The sequence below is a fragment of the Montipora foliosa genome, chromosome 9 (assembly GCF_036669935.1).
Source record: "Montipora foliosa isolate CH-2021 chromosome 9, ASM3666993v2, whole genome shotgun sequence".
Classification (NCBI taxonomy): domain Eukaryota; kingdom Metazoa; phylum Cnidaria; class Anthozoa; order Scleractinia; family Acroporidae; genus Montipora; species Montipora foliosa.
Window position 1 is genome coordinate 1,375,746 of NC_090877.1, and position 6,658 is coordinate 1,382,403.

Consider the following 6,658-nt stretch of genomic DNA (forward strand, 5'->3'; position numbering starts at 1 on the left):
ACGCTTCTTACGCAGAAGCGAAAGGAAAGGCTGAAACATTGAGGCTTGAACGGGATTCTAACTCATGACCCCTGCGATGCCGGTGCGATGCCGGTGCAGTGCTCTGCCAATTGAAGTACAGGGACCTTAGGATCTACAACGGCGACGTCGTCGAAAACGTCATCAAAGAATATAACTTTACACTATCGTAATTCTTTCGGGATTATTCCATCTCGTTCACGTCGCACAATGTGGGCCAAATATCCTAGAAACAAATTGGTACGAGTGGTTTTAGGGTAAAAAATAGAGAATAAAAAGCTCATATTAATTTGTATGCTTACGATGTCGTCTCAACCTCAAATTTGGTGATTTCACGTCGGTGTTACAAAGAGTACCGCGAGTATATGTGCTCAAATGCGTGCCGCATGTGCAGCTCGATTATTTTTCCTCTTTTAACTAGACTGCGAGCAGTCTCTCTTTTGCTCTAAATCGTTGAAACGAACGAAGACTTCAAAATGGCTTAAACTGCGGGTCGCAAATACCGCAGGCGTTTGTAAAGCACTCTAACCAACGCCCGCGGTATTTGCGACCCGCAGCTCCAGCCATTGAAAGCTCAACGCACACGTTCGTTTCAACGATTCTAGAGCAAAAGGGAGACTGCTCGCAGTCTTTCTTTTAACCAATGTTAGTATAATTTTCAGCGGTGAATATTTAACAATTATTCGCCGAAGGCGAAGTGATTATCGGTGAATATTCACCGATAGTCACTGAGCCTGAGGCGAATAATTGTTTTAGTATAAATACACAGGTGATTATTTCAAAAAAGAGAAAAAAAAACATTTCAACGCGAAGATCATCTTCACTTACAGTGGCAAAACGACTACTGGCAGCCATTTTGTCCGTGGAGGTGATTATCGGCTGATAATCCGAGATAGCGAGCCAATGAGAGCGCGCGATTTTGCATAATCACCTGTGTATTTATACTAAAAGAATTTAGTGTTATATTCACAGTGCTACCCGGTGAATATAACATTTTGGAAGCGCGGCTGCTAAGCCAATCAATCAAGCACTTTTCGTGCCTTTTTATCTTGTTTTAGCCCGTTGTTTTGCACTTTCTTGATATTCACCGCTGAAAATTACACTAAAACAATTATTCACCTCAGGCTCAGTGAATATTGGTGAATATATACATAAAGGCACTGTTGACCGTGACTGAGAAAGGCTCAGCTCATAGGTTTGTTTTCCTTAAAAGCAGGTTTTCACCAGCAACGCAAGCATAAGCCAAACAAGCGTTGGTTGGTTATTTTTGTGAGAACAAAAAACACTGATTCCGTTTAGAACAATGGGACTGCGTTTGTTGCTCGTGCCAGGAACTCACGGCAATTTCATTGTTTTTGTGGAATGTCGTTTTTTGCAGACCGAGTTATTTTTGGATTGATTTTCCCGCGAAACCAGACCTTCCCAGTTAATCACAAGTCTTCAGGCATGATAAATTATTACCCATGGGATCGAAAATGGGCAGTCGTGCAAGCCAAATATTGGAATTTCAGGCTACCTGTTGTGCTTTTGTTGCGTCGCTAGAGCAAGTTTCAATCGAGTGTCGTAAAACCAAAACCAAAGTATTTACTATGGCCAATCAAAAAGGACGGGAACAATCCAGTAAACCAATCAAAACTCGAAGTAATTACACGTAGCCGACACAAAGGGCCGGAAAATGTGCATGCGTGAGCCACGATTGGTTTTGAGCAATTGTCTCTTAATAGACACCTAGGGCCTGTTTCTCGGAAGCCCCGAAAACTTTTCGGGCCCGGAAAGCCATTTGTGAAACTGCCAACCACTTGTTTTGGAAAGCCGATCTTTTAACATGTTTTCAGGGTAACAAAAATAAAAATAACTGTGAAGTTTGACGGCTTAAATCCTCTCCGTTCTTGAGATACAAAGGGAATTGTGACACCCGAAAATGGCCCGTAAAGTCTCGGGACCTTCGAGAAACGGGCCTCTGGCGACTGATCAGGTGGCTTCAACGGGATTCGAACCCATAACCTCTGCGATGCAAGCGGTGCAGTGACGCCTACTAACTGAGCTATGAAGCCGCTCAGTTGGGAGCAGGTCAATAGGGAGTTTAAGCACGGACAATGACAACGCCTACAAAAACGCCACTCCAAAATATTACTTAGCGCTATCGCAAGTATTTCGCAATCATCCGGTCTACGGGTGAACTATGTGCCTGGGAGGCGCGGTGGCCTCATCCGGGTCCGGGTCCGGGTCCTGGCCGGGGACACTGTGTTGTGTTCTTGGGCAAGCTACTTTACTCTCACGGTGCCTCTCTTCACCAAGGTGTATAAATGGGTACCGGCGAAATGCTGGGGGTAACCCTGCGATGGACTAGCATCCCATCCAGGGGGGAGTATAAATACTCCTAGTCGGAAACCGCCGGCCTGATGGGCCTTCTGGCTCGTAAGCAGTTATTTTACCTTTTATGGGCGAACTATCATGAAACTGGATGAGTACGAACGGTTTTGAAGTAAAAGCAGCAAATGAATGGTTCATTGTTAAATGCTCACGTTGTCGCCAACACCTAAAACTTGGTGATTTCACGTTTTTGTTTTTTGGAGAACGGCAAAATATGCATGGAAAATCGTGCTGCACGAGTATATTTCCTATTTTAACCAATGATATTCTTGCTTTGTAGCGTTGTCGTTGCCGTAGTCGTCGTCTTTGCTTAAACTCCTTACTTTGTTGATCGGACGTGGACGTGCATGCGCATAAGGCAGTACGTTATGAAATATTCCCCTGTTCTCACTTACGACTCCATCGGTAATGTTCAGTCACTAGGCAGACCATCCTAAAGTTTAGAAGTTCTTAATGGGGTCATTCGAATCCGCAATTTCAGCAGCTAGTGAATGACTTTGTAGTCTTTTAGAAATTATTAGAGTGTGTTTCGTGGACCGTGTGACCCGAACAAACGGAGAAAAACGGCGTAAACGTTACCTTGTATGAATAGTCTACGATGGATGAAAAATAAAGCAAACGGCAAAACATTGGGCTTATGGTAACGATACGAATTTAGTATAACGCAGACAATGGTGTGCATTCTCTCTCTTTCTCTCCCTCTCTCTCTCTCTCTGTCCCTTTCTCTCTCTCTAAATTTGGGTGCAACAATTGCTCCCGTTTGGGCTGAAGTGAACGAAAAAGTCTTGTTTTCTACGTGATATATAAGTTGATTTTCAATGAGGCTTGCATATTCTATATAGGCATATGTGAGCATGTATATCGGACCTATAAGCAAGCTTATCCACACAACGTGATTAAACGTCGTCCTCAGATCATTGGTCATGCTAATTGTCACGTTTTATTGGCCCAGATACTTTGAGAGTTAAATACACTGTCCATTTATTTCCATCGTTAAAAGAAAGATTCTTTTTATCTGCTTTTCATTGCAAGATCAAGATCTGGGGAACTTTTAAAAGATCGTGTCATGATCGTAAGGTACAATCATGCAGTTTTCTGGTTGATTGAGCTGCAAGCCAAGGTCACGAAAAGCTTACCACATCCCATTGTTAGGATACTTTAATTAAATAAACATTAGGCGATGATGAAATTGTTTTTATTTCGCAACTGCAAAGTAGATCTTTTTAATTCGGCCTTTCCTGTTCCTAGTACGTAGTTAAATGTTGGTAATAAAACACAGTACGACATACTGTAAAGACTCGTGTATAAGTCGCACCTTTTTGCTTTAAGTTTTGTGCCAAGAAATGTTTTTGAATGAAGGAAATGAAGTTGCACCGTTTATATCATATTCGTAGAATGCTCCTGATCATCTTCCTTTCTGGCGTTCAGATTAAAATCGAGACAAGTCTTTTTCCTGCTATGAGTTCGGAAGTGACGAAAAAGCTCGCCACCCCTTTTCGTCCCCAATCCCCTGCAAGGTGCGTCCCCCATTCCTCCTTATGATGGGTCATCTTCTGGCTTCCTGGGAACTAGAGAAACTAGAGAAAGGTGTAAGAGGGAAATAAAGCTGAACTGTTGCGACAAAAATATATTGCGAGGCTTGTGGCTAACTTTTGCCTTCCTCCAGTTTCGCTTCAACCCTGTAAATTACAGATGAATTCTGTTTTCTTTGTGCACGCGGTTAACATGCAACAAGAATTACTGTCTTGTACTGAAACTGCAATCTAAATGAGTTTCGAAGCAAGCAACCGTGGACAATTTTCCTGTCGGTGTACGTTGGATCAGTGGCTTGATCTGATCGGCGTTATTTCAAGTTGAGAAACTAAATATTTTAAGCAAGAGCCGATACAACGTAGATTTGATTTTAGTGATGTACTATATTTCGGCTGGCCAAACCAGCCTTCTTCAGGTACAATGAGAGTTTACATTGAATTGCTTCTATGTACATATATATATATATAGTAGCGTTATCTAAAGTGCGGAGGTGTTCATTAAAACGGTCTTTTAAACGTCGTTTAGTTTCTCCTATGTACTGTAGATGGCATCTGTTGCATTGAATCATGTAGATAAGGTTTACATGATTCAATGCATGTAATCATGTACATGTAATCTACATGATTCAATGCAACAGATGCCATCTACAGTACATAGGAGAAACTAAACGACGTTTAAAAGACCGTTTTAATGAACACCGCCGCACTTTAGATAACGCTAACACCAAATCCAAACCTACTACAGTCGCAGAACATTTCCTCTCCTCTCCCCACAACATCTCCAAGGACATGCAATTAATCCCTATCGAAAAAATGTTTTCTAACAGAGACTCGATCCGTAAGGCCAGGGAAGCTTTTTTAATTTTAAAAGGCAGGACAATTGATCCCAACGGTCTTAATATCCGCGAAGAAACGTATTAGATTTCAGTTTATTATTTTAGTGATTTCCGTTATTTTTCCGTGACTCTTAGTATTTGAATTCAAAATCTTTGTAACTGCCATGTTTTATCACATTTTTTCCAGTATTACGTCAACATCCATTTACTATATATATATATATGTACATAGAAGCAATTCAATGTAAACTCTCATTGTACCTGAAGAAGGCTGGTTTGGCCAGCCGAAATATAGTACATCACTAAAATCAAATCTACGTTGTATCGGCTCTTGCTTAAAATATTTAGTTTCTCAATCTAAATGACGCCGCGCTTTTTTTGAAGACGTTGTCCCTTAATCCTCTAATTGAAGTCGAAGATCTTCGCATTTGTGAACACTTCTTACGCAGAAGCGAAAGGAAAGGCTGAAACATTGAGGCTTGAACGGGATTCTAACTCATGACCCCTGCGATGCTGGTGCGATGCCGGTGCGATGCCGGTGCGATGCCGGTGCAGTGCTCTGCCAATTGAAGTGCAAGGACCTTAGGATCTATAATGGCGACGTCGTCGAAAACGTCATCAAAGAATATAACTTTACACTATCGTAATTCTTTCGCGATTATTCCATCTCGTTCACGTCGCACAATGTGGGCCAAATATCCTAGAAACAAATTGGTACGACTGGTTTTAGGGTAAAAAATAGAGAATGAAAAGCTCATATTAATTTGTATGCTTACGATGTCGTCTCAACCTCAAATTTGGTGATTTCACGTCGGTGTTACAAAGAGCACCGGGAGAATATGTGCTCAAATGCGTGCCGCATGTGCAGCTCCATTATGCGAGCAGTCTCTCTTTTGCTCTAAATCGTTGAAACGAACGAAGACTTCAAAATGGCTGAAACTGCGGGTCGCAAATACCGCGGGCGGTTGTTAGAGCACTCTAATCAAGCACTTTTCGGCAATTTCATTGTTTTTGTGGAATGTCGTTTTTTGCAGACCGAGTTATTTTTGAATTGATTTTCCCGCGAAACCAGACCTTCCCAGTTAATCACAAGTCTTCAGGCATGATAAATTATTACCCATGGAATCGAAAATGGTCAGTCGTGCAAGCCAAATCTTATTATTAGAACTGGTCTAAGAATATATAGCTTGATCTGTGAAATTGTCTCATAGAACTAGTATTGGAATTTCAGGCTCCTGGTTGTCCTTTCGTTGCGTCGCTAGAGCGAGTTTCAATCGAGTGTCGTAAAACCAAAACCAAAGTATTTACTATGGCCAATCAAAAAGGACGGCAACAATCCAGTAAACCAATCAAAACTCGAAGTAATTACACGTAGCCGACACAAAGGGCGGGAAAATGTGCACGCGCGAGCCAAGATTGGTTTTGGTTTCACTTCTGATTGGTTGACAAAATGGCGCGAGAACTTTGAACCAATCACTGGGTGAAGTAATGCAAAACCAAAGCAATTCGCTAATTCCTTTCGACACTCAATTGCGTTAAAACGTGTTTGAAACCACAAGAGAGGACCAGGTAAGAGAACGGATGCCTTGCCCCATCATAGTTTTTTAAAATCTATTTTTAGTTTCGCAAAGCTATTTTATGTTCTCGTTCCCAATGTCACGGATATTTAAAATTTCCTTACGCCTTTACAACTGGCCAATCAGGTGCATCTCTAAAAATAGCTGCGTGGTTCTCTTACCTTATCCTTTCTTGGCGGCCACAATTGTTTGTTCTGTTTCCATCAATAGCTAGTTTCTCCCTCCTCAGCGATCAAGTCTTCTTTGTCGGTAGAACGTGGGGGTTTCCTTGCATTTTGGGATGTAAGTTAGTTTCCAGAAACGATTGCATTGAAGGCAAGGA